The sequence below is a fragment of the Sitophilus oryzae genome, unplaced genomic scaffold (genome assembly GCF_002938485.1).
Source record: "Sitophilus oryzae breed Bouriz unplaced genomic scaffold, Soryzae_2.0 scaffold_1055_pilon_pilon, whole genome shotgun sequence".
In the NCBI taxonomy this organism is placed as follows: domain Eukaryota; kingdom Metazoa; phylum Arthropoda; class Insecta; order Coleoptera; family Curculionidae; genus Sitophilus; species Sitophilus oryzae.
In genome coordinates, this window is record NW_022145677.1 from 125,373 (window position 1) to 140,105 (window position 14,733).

Here is a 14,733-nt window from a genome sequence, read left to right on the forward strand (position 1 = left end):
CGAAATGCAGGGCCAGAATTATGACCAGAGCATCGACCATTGTTGTTTCTGGGGCGCACAACCACCAACCATTGGAAAAACTACCACCAATTTTGAATAAACAAAATGTTGTTGTGATAACAAAAAAATAAAATTGTTCTAATTGTTTATTATTGGCGACTCTGTTTTAATTAAGTCAACATTCATTCTTAAATAAAAAGATTAAGAAAGAAGCCTTTAAATACTATTTTTATGTTTATGAATTAGGCACTAAATGGGCATCTTCGAAATAACTTTTTTGAAAGTGGTAGAGAATGATGAATTATTAAATGAAATATCGACTTGGATTGATAGTCTAAGAGCCAGTGGCAGGCAACCTATATGTAATTTATAAAACCTGTAATTTTGACCAAATGAGTCTCTCATACCTGCCAACTATGAGATGGAGTCTCGCTAAACCCAGCGAGGTGAACTCTTGAGTTACTTAGGTGCGCCACGTGTCAAAATTTCACCAACTTTATACTGTATTTTATAAAAGCTGTTGTTTATAAATTTTGTAATATACAACCATTATTATACAACGTTTATGCTCACCATTTGTAACGATATGTTGTCCGGGAAGCATTTTGTAAACGACGTCCATGGTCGCGATTCGGTTCTATGCCGGACGATACCGCGTAAACAGCATACGAAATCGCAAATCCGTATTGTAAATAGCATCCGGGATGCCTTTTCGTAACGAGCGTACGCTATCGCAAGACAAGTTGAGCCGAACTCCTCTTCATATCGAGCGTTGGGCGGGTTGGTTAGCGTGGTTATTTGGAGGATGTTAATTCATTGGTTAGTCATAGGTAATTATATGATTAATTATTTCTTTAGTATTTTTTTATCTTATTACATCAGCGTACACAAACAATGTGAAAACAAAATAGAAAACTTTGCCGCAACGCATATTATATCGAGCGTCTAGGAATGCATGACAAATACGATAAAGCACGCTCGATATAAAATCAATGTTCGCATTATTTCGGGTAGTTTCGGCTCACCGTGTCTTGCGATAGCATACGCTCGTTACGAAAATGCATCCGGGATTCCAAATTTTAAACTGCTCCTAAAACCTCTTATAAACACCAGACGATATCGCGAGATTTATTAATGGGTTGCTCGTAACCAGCATTCAGGATCGCAAATTTTGTTTGTCACACAACACAAATTAATTGAGCTAAAAATAAAAAAGGGGGTTTTCAAGCGGCCACCCCTTCCAATAACAACCACGCATATTGCTGCTTAACTTTGGTGACCGTACAAAAAAAAAACACGTTGACGTGCTGTTGATTCATAAAAATTTCGATTATTATAGAGGACTATAAAGTAAAACCTAAAATCGTGTCGAGAAATCAACAGAAAATAGATTCCCAAATCAACCTCATATACAGACCTTCTTGGAACAAAAGCACAGAGCACATCAAGCAGTCACTTCAAATCCACACAATCCAAGGCTGGTAGATAACTTTAAAGCAGCCAACAACACGCTTCGAAGAAATCTGCGCCAATTAAAGGATGATTGGTGGTCAAAAAAGGCTAATCAGATTCAAGAGTACGCCACGCATCACGATTATGGTAAATTCTTCAAGGCTGTAAAAGAAGTATACGGCCCAACCAAGAAGGTAAGCTGCCCAGTCATGGCACAAAATGGCGAACTTCTAAAAGAGGAAGAGCAAATTAGAAACCGCTGGAAAGAGCATTACAGCCATATCCTTAACCAAGAAAACAAACCCAATATGGAAGTACTAAACACAATATCTCAGTATAACAGCCTCGATGTATTAGATACCCTAATAACAGAACAGGAAATAATGGAAAAAAATAAAACAGCTTAAAAACAACAAATCAGCTGTCTGTGACGCGATCCCGGCGGAAATCTATAAGTGTGCAAGTAAAGAACTTATTGGTCATCTTAAGGCTCTCTTCGATGTCATATGGGAAAGCGGAGAGGTACCTCAGGACTTTTGCAACGCGAATATAGTGAATATATTTAAGAACAAAGGAAGTGCATCAGACTGCGGAAATTACCGGGGAATTTCACTATTGGCTATCGGAGGAAAAAAAATCCTTCGAGAATCGCAAACGGGTTTTCGCACCAACCGTGGCACCGTCGATTCCATATTTTCCATCCGCCATCTACAGGAAAAAGTAAAAGAGCAGCAGTCTAAACTTTATGTTGCATTCATCGATCTAACAAAAGCCTTCAACTCTGTGAACAGAGATGCACTTTGGGCAATTATGAAAAAGTTCGGAGTACCCAACAAATTTCTTACAGTGTGTAAAAGCCTCCATAACAACAACCAGTCAAGAGTGTCACATCATGGATCACTTAGCGATCCCTTCCTGACTAATACAGGAGTTAGGCAGGGATGTGTCTTAGCGCCTCTCCTATTCAACATATTCATGGCAGCGCTCTCCATTATAGTGGACAGCAAACTGCAGGAGAGAGGATTGGGCATTAGATACAGATATGACGGCGGTCTGTTCAACATAAAAAGACTGAGGGCAAAAACACGTACAAAATTCATCACAGAACTTCAATACTGTGATGACTGCGCTCTAGTTGCAAACACGTTACAACAATTACAAGAAATGTTGAACACACATACCTGGGCATACGAGGCTTTGGGCCTTAAGCTAAACATCGACAAAACCAAAATCATGTGCACTCCCCCGGAAGATCATAACAATGCTGTAAAAATCGGAGTGAAAAATGGAATATGTAGCGGAATTTAATTACCTCGGCAGTTTGATTTCGGAAAAGGCAAATATCGACTCTGAAATTCAGCGCCGGATTAGCAGCGCCTCAAGAGCATTCTGGAAATTAAAAGACAGGGTTTTCTATAATCATGACTTGAGTACAAAAACGAAACTGGCAGTGTACCGAGCAATTATAATGTAGCATTTTTTATTTCCTTTAATAAAATTGAATTTAAAAATCTATTTTTATTTAAATTTCTTAGTATTGGCGCCATCTATTTGCTAGATGCCAAAGATACCAAACTCCATTTGTTACAGCTCACTTGTCTCGATATTTAATTTTTATTAGCGCATCTATTCGCTAGATGTCAAACTTCATTTATTACAGTTCACTTGTCTTGTTTATTAGCGCCATCTATTCGGTATATGCCAAACTTCCTTAATTGCATTTCACTTGTCCGAATCTCACTTCGCTGTGGATTGCGATTTTCTGTTCTAATGATTTCGATCATATGATATCATTTTTTTCTCTCTCATTTTGTCTGTGGTGAAAAGTTTTTGGCTTCAGTTCTGAAACTGAGAAGAAGGTCTTTTTTTCTGGGAATTTGGATCTGAAGAAGACGCGTGTTTCGGCGTCCGACAAATTTCCCAGTGAAAAGCACTCTGAATCCACTTTTCAATTTCCATTGCATGGGTATCCGATTTGGAGATTTGAAAACCATGTAAAGTATGCAATCCAGAGAACAACCTTGTAAAGTATGCAATCTAGATCGTATTTGTTTGGTTTCTTCTTGGAATGATCACCGTAAGTTTATCCGCCATTTTATATAGCCGTATCTAACTAAATTCTATTTCAGTTATTTCCGTTTTTTATTTCGTTTATTTGAGTATTTAATTACTGGTTTGGATCGGCATATGGTTTGAATATATTTATGTAAAGCTGATTTTCAGACCGTAAGTTGTTTTTTTTATTGAGTATCTGTCCTGAGAACTATTTTTTATTTATAGAGTAACTACCACATGGTCCTCAGTAACTACCACATGGTACTCAGTAATTACCACATGGTATGCAGTAATAATGCAGTAATTATTGTATGTTTCACCCACTTTCATTTTGTATGGACCTATGCAGACCTTAAGACAGTGTCCCTGACATTACAATCGTTCTTTTGGCTGATATCGAAGACTTCTCCTGCCATAGTCATCTGCATCCACTTCTGTTAGTCTGGAGAATACCTACCTACATGTTTACATCATAAGAAATTATATACAGATAAGTCTCTCTTAAGTTTCATACTCAAGGTATGCTTTTATTTTATAATTTTTGAGACAACAGATTTAATAACCTGGTAAATTATCAATATTTATCCCACATATTGTAGTCAAAATTATTTTTTATTTAACGTTATAAGTTATAATTTGATTCGTACAGTACACTCTTACTTAGCTATGATATTCTATATGAAAATTATTAACACGTATTCATTTTAAAGGTTTTTGTACACGACATGTTTCGAAACATCATCGTATTGAGACATACATAAATTTCATCTGTTTTTATATTAAGTAGCTTACTTAGTTCAAAGAATACAGTTACTAAATTCGAATCTATTTAAAATAACTTGCGGTTTTATTGGGATCACTGTGACTAATTGATGATACTTGTGTTCGTTTTCAATAAATGTTTAATGTAGGATAGTTATTTCTGACTTTTATTCCTGATAAACATAATAGACCCTTAATGCTGTTGATTACTTTATTTTAGCTATGTTGTGATATCGTATTTTTCTTTTTGGTTTCTTACTTTACCACTCTCATAAACAAAGTAAGTGGCGCCCTTTTCACTGTCTTTGACCATACCTATTTGAATTCTTAACATCAATATTAAAATCTCTGCAGCCTATATATTATCATTTTTTTTATTTTTATATTTAACAACATTAGAAAGTCACTGTGAGTCAGAAGCCTTACCTACGAACCCAGCTTTCCTCTAACCCTGAGCAACGGATATTTTTTTTTATTCTATTTAGGTAACGACAGAAAAATCGTCACAATAATCCCCACCATGCTATATGGGAGCGAAACCTGGGTGCCGTACCGCCGACACATGAAGGCATTAAACAAGTTGCAACAGAGACACCTTAGACAACTTTTAAGAATCCGGTGGTTCCATCATGTCTCAAACGTATCGGTTCTTGAAAAACCTAACTGCGAGAGTATTGAAGTCATGGTTACAAAATCCCGCTTAAGATGGGCTGGTCACGTATGCAGAATGCAAGAAAACCGCAAACCAAAATCTCTGCTTTACGGTGAGCTTGTAGACGGTAAGAGGAGGCCGGGTGGACAACTCAAAAGGTACAACGACATTTTCCACGAAAACTTAAAGGGGATTAACATGCAGAATCATTGGGAAGAAGCAGTTTACAATAGAACTCAATGGAGAAGAATTGTAAACTCAATTAACAGCGACAACCATAAAGTAAAGAGGCAACAAAGCAATGAGATTTTTGAATGTCCGGAATGCGGTAGGCAAATAACATCACGTATCGGGCTTTTCAGTCACAGAAAAGCTCATGAAAGAAAACGCCTTGCGTGATCATCTTTTGATGCGTGTCGAATACTCGTCAGCGAGTAATGGCAGGATGTATATGTATGTATTTTATGTTCATCCAACTTACATACGTATATGCAAATTACTTAAAACAAAATAGAGATACCTATAAAACTATAAAAAATATTCAAAAAGGACCTAAGTTACAATCTTCTTGGTCTTCTTGTACTAGAAAAAGTCAAATTTTACCTGCACAGAAACTACACAAAGTAAAGTTTTAAATTTTCGAAGTAGCTAGGTCATTCTCTAAGCATTGGGTAAAATGTCCTGGAAATTTAAAACATTCTGTAACTTTATTCATTTCAGCCATTATTTGGTTTCGATTTATAATCTGTTTTTCTTTTAAAGTTAATTTGTTTTGAGTAATTATTACTATTATTAATTTCTGTAACTTACCTCAATTTCTTCCTTTTTAACGAAACGTGTTCTAATAATTTATTTATCTATTAACTTATATACTCGTGGTTTGGGGGCAAATTATTTTTTTTGCAAAAAATTTAGTACTCTATTATTTGGTAGACATCTTGCACTTGCAAATTTTGCAATCTTGAATGCCTATTACGAGCAACCAATCAACAAATTTCGCGATATCGTCTGCTGTTTATAAGAGGAGTTAAGGCAGTTAAAATTTGGAATCACGGATGCTATTTACTAGACAGATTCGCGATATCGTATGCTGTTTACGCGGCATCGTTCGGCCTAGAACCGATCGCGATAATGGGCGTTGTTTACAAATATGCAACCCGGGCGCGATTTTGTATAATATACACGATAACAGTGCAGATTCCGTCCAAGAATATTTTAAGGAGCGCTATTGGTTGCTGGTAATCATACAGCGTTGCAGTGTCCATACTGATAATCTACACGACTACAGTGCAGACTGCACAAATGAACGAGCATAAATGATAGCAGTGTTCGCAGCGAAATATATACACGGTAGTAGATTCCTATAACTTTTTTAAAACAATAAGTTAATACAAAATTCATTCATCAGTTTTTATTACCAAAAAGTAGTTTTGAAAAAATCGTAATATTACACAAACTAGTGCTGTTTAGCGTGCGATACATGTTCATTGATGTTCGTATTAACTTGTGAGTTCTGTTCTTGGTTGTTTTTCCTTCAATTTTTGAAGGTCTTCCGCTCTGAATCCGTTTTCTGCCACATTTAAAGTCAGACCGAAATTTTCTTCTTATGCATGATGTAGGTTGCACACATGACACATTTTTCCCTTTCTTTTTTCTTTAATCTTCGTAATAAAAAGTTTTTCTAACTGACCAGTTGTCTTTATCTTCTGTAGGGACTTTGTAAATTTGTTAATAAGTATCGTATTTTTCGATAGTTTTGCAATTCCCACAATTCTTTCAAGTTCAGTCTCTATTTTATTTACTGCATCCATCGCATCATCGTCCTTTTCATCTTAAATAAGCAAAAATTATATTTTAAAATATTCTACACTAAAAATGCAACGACTAGACTCATATGTATAGAACTTTCTTTTATATTTTGCACCCTATCTAGAGACTTTATTTTAGAAGTTAGGAAAAAACTTTAAATACAAAAGTTGCAGGATTTTTTTTCCATATTATCTTTTAAATATATCAAAATACACAAATGCATATCGCAACCACGGAGTAGGTACCTATTTAACTTCACAAGTAAATTAAATACCTACGGAAGTAAACAAAAGAGAAAAAGAAATGGCGTGTTCATACACGCTGCAGAATGGCAAACTTCTACCGTGTATACTATTTTGCGTGGTACTATAGCCGTGTATATTTTACAATTCTTGATACGGCGAGTGATCAGCACTGTAACCGCGTATATTATTTCTGGGAACATTCTATCAGTGTAGTGATGGGTTGTTATTTAACTATCTGTTATTTTATAACAATTATTTAGAAATAACATAACGCAACCGTTACTACTTTTAAAAAATAACAGATATAAAATAACGACACGCAGAGATCGACTGTTCGTGAAACAAAGTCGGCGCTCTGCACCTCCACGAAATTCGATGCTGCTCGAAACAATTCCAAAAAACAACTAGTATGGATGGAAAACATATTATTTCGACAACCATCCATACAGGCGGCGAGATACATCGGACAACGGAGTGGGGTATGCGCTACGGCGCGGCGCGTCGTGTTGGGCTGACAACAGCTTAAAAATAATAGGATATAAAAGAAGCAGCTTTTTTGAAACAGTTGCGGGCATAACGCCTGGCGGTCGAGATAACAGGAGTGGGAAAAGAGCGCTGCTGCATCGGTCGATTGTCGATGGAGGCTCGCAATCAGGGTTCGGAAGTAGTTAATTAAGACGTCACTTACCTGATTAACTACGTGTAGTTTTTCTTCAAAAACTACGTCTTTTCCCGTTCATTAACTACATGAAAACTACGTTAATAAACTATGTATTGATATTATGAATAATTTTCCTTTGTATGAGGTGTAATAGAGATAATATGATGTAAATATTATATTTAAAGCCATATTTCTCCTGTTTTCTTAAATACATTATGTGTTTTTAAAGCTTCAACTTATTATAACCTCACCTCAAACCTTTGACATTTGAAAGTTACATACATAGGTTACATAAACTACACCCTCTACATAAACTACATTAACTACATGTAATGTAGTATATGTAGTTTTTAAAATTAACATGTAGTTTTCCGAACCCTGCTCGCAACGGGTTGGAGAATAACGCATCAGTTGTTTTAGCTACGTTGTTTTTTTACCTGTTACGAGCATAACAGAGCGGCGTTCGAGATAATCGGAGTGGGAAAGTAACGCTGCTGCATCGGTCGATTGTCGATGGAGGTTTGAAACAGGTTGGAGAATAACGCATCAGTTGTTTTAGATACATATTGTTTTTCAACCTGTTACGAGCATAACGGGCGGAGGTCGAGATATTATGGCGCTGTATGTTTCAATACTTTGTTATTAAGTTTCAATATTTAAGTATTTATTTATTCTGAAAAATTTTCAGAATAATATTTTAAGATTTTTTAAAAATGTATACAGGGTGTTTTGAAAAATCTGGTCATTGATTAATCACGATCCTGCTTAAAGCCCTTGACGTAAAAAGCTGATTTTTGGAAAACGGATTGACTTTAGGGTGTAGAGGTGCGATAAGAAGGGATTTTTCGAAACTCAAATTCTAAGGGGGTGAAACCACCCTCAAATATTAGAATATTTTTTATTTAAAAACTGGTGAGTTTTTCGAAAAAACTCTTAAACACGTATATTTTATTTTGTTGTTTTACATATTTTGAGATTTTTACAAAATATATACAGGGTGTTTCATAAAATATGACCACTGAGTAATCACTATTCTGCTTAAACTGCTTGACGTTTAAAGCTGATTTTTGGTAAACGGATTGACTGTGGGGTGTAGAGGTGCGATAAGGAGGGGTTTCTCGAATCTCAAATTCCAAGAGGGTGAAAACGCCCCTCAAATATTACAATATTTATTATTTAAAAAACGGTTAGTCTTTCGGGAAAACGATTGGACACGCATAATTTATTTTGTTTTTTTACATATTTTGAAATTTTTTAAAAAATAATACAGGGTGTTCCAAAAAGTTGAGTAATTGATTAACCACGATTCTGCTTAAACTGCTCGACGTTTAAAGCATATTTTTGGCAAATGTGAGAAAATTTTATCCAGTTTGTATGTTAATGGAAATTCTTGCTTTGCTTTATCATCACCATTACAAATTAATAATTCGATGCGAACGAAGTCGCGGGTACAACTTAACAAGTATAGCTAGAGACGTGAGAAATATAAAATAAGAGACGCCCCCCGATGCGCAGTGGACATCCCACAAATTTGCTTCAATCAGATTTTTCGTAGCGTAACTGCATCTCTCTTCCGCCGAATGCGTTCTCTCTCTATCGTGTGCGCGACCGGTGCTATCCCCAAGTCTCTTCCTATATTTGTCAAACTGTACATGCTAGTTTAAGTGTAAAATTAATTCGAACTCTAGTGTGTAGTTGGTTTACTTATGAAGAATATACTACACATTTTCTTATATTGCTATTTTTTGACCGCAAATGGTAAAATCATAACTAAGAGCTTCTCGCCCGTCGAGTGAGATGCACCCTGTACACTGCTACGCAATTCAGAATCTACGCGGATCGAGGGGTAGGGCGTAGGTAGATCGGAATTTATAGATATAGACGAGTGGCGGCATTTTGGCTTTTTAATATCGCAATTTGTAAACAGCGCTTATTTGTAAACAACCCCCGTTTTTAGAGAGGTATTTTAGATAACAATCGATATTTAGAAATGTTATGACACCCTGGAAATACTACTACCGAGTACGTCATTGTTGCAACTTGCAACTGCGTTAATACGCCTGGCGGTGACCGCCTCATACTCCTTCAGATATTTAGCAATAAAATAAAGAAACCTGTTATTTTTAAGCTGTTATTTTAAGCTGTTTTTTATAAATAACTATAACAGTTTCAACTGTTATCTAAAAATAACAGTTTTGCCCATCACTATATCAGTGTATAATATACGCTAACCAATAGGATTCAAGAAAAATCCAGTTAACACTGTATTCATGTATATATTACAAGATCGCGGGCTACTGTCCACTTTATGTTGTGGTGCTTGCGGACTACACACGATCTGCAATATTTGACTTTATTGTTTCCCCTCTTTGTGTATGTTATTATACTTGTTAAGTTGTACATTTAGAGGACGTTTCGTCCCTTTAACTCATCACATTCCCAGTATACCTATCTGGTAACTGTATTTATTTTCTTTTGTTCATGTTTTCGCCCTTGTTTTTATTAAGACACTTTTTAGGATAGTTCTGCACTTAAAATCATATTAAAATTTAATGTTGTAGATACTGTTTGACTATTTGCTTGATGTTTCTTTCAAATGTGTAATCGTCAAGAGAGAGAGAACATCTTCCTCTGTGTGACGCACCAATGAGTCTCTCTTTTAGTTCGATATAATCTTGATGAGAGACTTACCAATCAGACTAATTCGCACTCAAAGACATACTGTTATTATTGTTTTTTTTTTATAATAAATAACTATTGTGTACCGTTTAATAAAGTAAATACCTAACTTTTTTTAATAGTTTTAGATGCGATATACTTTTGTGCTGGCCGAAAACACCCTCAAATAATTTACAATGATAATCTTTTCAAATTCCATCACCAAGGTCTTGGTAAGACTTTCTGGGAGTGCAGTTTCATAAGTAGAACAAAGTGCAGGGCCAGAATTATGACCAGAGCATCGACCATTGTTGTTTCTGGGGCGCACAACCACCAACCATTGACCATACTACCACCAATTTTGAATAAACAAAATGTTGTTGTTATAACAAAGGAAGTAACTAAAAAAATAAAATTATTCTAATTGTATATTGTTAACAACTGTGTTTTAATTAATTCGTTTTTGAACATTCTTTCTTTAAATAAAACGAATAAGGAAGGAGTCTTTAAATACTATTTTGATGTTCATGCATTAGACACAAAAGGGGCACCTTTGAAATAACTTGTTTGAAAGTGGTAGAAAATGATGAACTATTAAATAAAATATCCACTTGGACTGATATTGCCTTTAATTTTTAAATTTTACACAACTTTCTGGTCAGATTTATCACATGCTCTCATCAAGTGGAAAATAATCCAACTAATCCAAATCCTAAAACCACTCAGTTTATATATTGGAACCAGGCATTCACTCAAGTGTAAAGTTGTCCTCTGAGGACACCAACATTGGTACGTTTTAAAGTGGTTGCCATATTGTGGAAATATATATATTTGGATTTGCTAAAGATACTGTTTTTACCTTAAAGTTTGATATAATTACGGCTTTTTTAAATTCACGCTTTTTCCAATGAATTTCCGTTTGGGCAACCCGGGTTACTGACCACTTTTTTTTATGTTATGGTGTTTAGGTGTTTGGACTACACACGATCGGCAATTTGTGACTTCATTCTTTGTGTATGTTTTTTATGCTCGTTAAGTTGTACATTTAAAGGCCGTTTTGTCTCTCCAACTCATCACATTTCCAAGATACTTACCTGGTAGCTGCATTTATTCTCGTTTGTTCATGTTTTCGCCCTTGTTTTTATTAAGACGCTTCTTAGGGTAGTTGTGCACTTAAAATCATATTTAATGTTGTAGATATTGTTTGACTATTCGTTTGATGTTTCTTTTAAATGTGAATCGTAAAGTGTGGGAGGATATCTTCCTCTATGAGACGCACTAATGAGTTTGTCTTTTAGTTCGATATAATCTTGATTAGACTTACCAATGAGACTAATTCGCACTCAAAGACATACTGTTATTATTGTTTTCGGCTACGTCCTCGATTTTTGAGTAATATATTTTACTTTTATTAATTATCACTTTTTTATAATAAATAACTATTTTGTACCGTTTAATAAAGTAAATTCCTAACTTTTTTTAATAGTTTTAGATGAAATATACTTTTGTGCTGGCCGAAAACACCCTCAAATAATTTACAATAATAACATTTTCTATTTCCATTGTAATGGTCGTGGTAAGACTTTCTGGGAGTGCAGTTTCATACGTAGAACCAAATGCAGGGCCAGAATTATGACCAAGGCATCGAGCATTGTTGTTTCTGAGGAGCACAACCACCAACCGCCGGCTAAATTGCCACCAATTTTGAAAAAACAAAATGTTTCTGTGATGACGAAAGGAGGAAGTAAATTTAAATTATTCTAATTGTATATTATTGGTGCTTGTGTTTTAATTAATTTGTTTTTGAACATTCTTTCATTAAATAAAAAGAATAAGGAAGAAGACTTTAAATACTATTTTTATATTTATGCATAGACATTAGGGTGAGCCAAAAATCATAACCTATGAAATTTATGGGTTAAAATGAACCTAATAATCGAGAAAAAATATCCCCGGAACGCAGGATTTCTAGCTCAATTTCAAAAGGTGTCGGTGAACAATCAAAGTCTTGCACTTTAGTCGTTACAGAAACTTTATTCAGAGACGTATTATTTTCAAATTAAGGACATTAATACAGCATGTACAAACAAAAACGACTAATATCTAAATTTAAAATTGTTCAAAAAATATATATACTTTTTGGAGTTTTTATCCATATTCAAAGCCCTATATACTACATTATACATTCCACTATAACCGTAATTTATACATAAGAAAACTGTACTGATTTTTTATTAAGAGAAGATAAATGTTCTCTTTTTATACCTTTATTTTGGTTCTCACACAAATGCACATTTACTAATTTTAAAAATGACATGTTTAAATTTCTATCCACCTTGTATAAAACATTTTTTACACACATTCAAAGAAACATTTTTATCTATAAATATTAATTCTGTAACAGCCGAGTAAACAGAAAACATCGTTAATAAATACGGTAAGTTGGGTTAGGTTTGCTCTCTCCCTCGCTTTAAAGTAAGAGAACTTTTAACTCCCTAGCAACTCCCCAGTTTCTTACTCCCTCCCACAATATTTTTCAAGAATACGGAAACTACCAGTTTTATGATTACCACGCCCACTTCTCTCGGGAGTTCTACTCCCTGAAACTCAAGAATAGGTACCCTGGTGGATGATGGATAGCATTTATTCTCTTTTGTTCGTGTTTTTTGCTCTTGTTTTTATTAAGACGAAGATTTTCAAAGTGTTTTATACTTAAAATCATGTTCAATTATAGATACTGTTTGACTATTTGCCTGATGTTTCTCTCAAATGTAATATCGTCAAGAGGGTAACGCACCAATGAGTCTATCTTTTAGTTCTATATAATCTTAGTGAGACACTTACTATTTCGACTAATTCGCACTCAAAGATATTCTCTTATTACTGTTTTCGGCTACAGCATTGATTTTTGAAGAATAGTTTTTATTTTATTAATTTTCACTTTTTTCATAATAAATAACTATTTGTACCTTTAATGAAGTAAGTTCATTCAGATCTTTTTTAATAGTTTTAGATGAGATATGCTTTTGTGCTGGCCGAAAACATCCTCCAATAATTTACAATAATAACATGTTCTATTTCCATTATAATGATCTTGGTGAGCCTTTCTGGGAGTGCAGTTTCGTACATAGAACCAAATGCAGGGCTAGAATTATGACCAGGGCATCGACTATTGTTGTTTCTGGGGAGCACAACCACCAACCACCGGCTGAATTGCCACCAATTTTGAGAAAACAAAATGTTGTGGTGATGACAAAAAGTGGAACTTAATTAGTGTAATTGTATATTACTTGTTATTACTGTTTTATTTTATTCGTGTTTTAACATTCTTTCATTAAATAACAAATAAAAGTAAAGATTTCAGTTAACGTCTCCTTTTTGCTGCCAGGGCTTCAGAAAAATAAGTAAACATGGGGTATGAATAAATATCATTAATTTGTAATGGAGTCTAATGTAATACCACTCTATTAAACTGATATGAAAAATCAAAAACAGTGCATTTAGAAAACAGTTACCGATGGTAGATTAAATTGGCTATTCCCCTAAGGTTACATAAGAATATTTAGTTTTAATCACTTTCTAACATTATTAATTAAAATATAGTAAAAAATATATTTCCAAAACTTAAAATCGCAAAACTTAAAAAATCGTCTAATTATTTCTTATTTTTTAATGGATTTATATCAAGCTATATTATTATACAGGGTGGTCCGAATTGTATTACGGAAACTTCGGCAACATACTCTGTAGATAAAAATAAGTAAAAAAGTTCTTATAAATGTATGTTCAAAAATGCTTAGTTTCGGAGATACAGGGTGTATAAGTTTTATTTTTATTTCCATTTTTTCCAAATAATTTCTGGAGTAGCGTCAATATTTGGATGATTATTGGTGTCGGGGAGTTTTTTGTCATTTTTTTGTCATTTGATTTTGATGTCAATATGACTCCTATTTGTAAGGGGCGCCACCTACATGGGTTTTAACTGTTTTGAAGAGTAATAACTTTTCGTCCGTACCTGTATAAAACTGCAAAATAAAACACTAAATCACCACAATACACCAAAACACTTTTACTTTTACACTGGACGCGCGTTTCGTTAATCATGTTAGCATTATCAGTAGATGATTAAAAACTAAACTACAATCTAAAATTTTAGCGTTTATATCGTATAAAACTAGGTCCTGAGTAAAAAAATATACATTTCCGTGATTTTCTACGTTAAAAATATCTCTTGGTAAAAATCGCTACGAGCAACCGTTCTCAAGATATTTAGAAAGCAAATAGTCAATACATGTCATTATTGAAAAAATAAACATATGTTGAGTAGATAGTAAGATAGTTATTTGACTGAAATGATAAATTTGGGAAATAATTATTTTTTTAAATTAATCATAAATTTTTCTGCGAAAAAATTATGATAAAACAGTTTCTGTTGAACT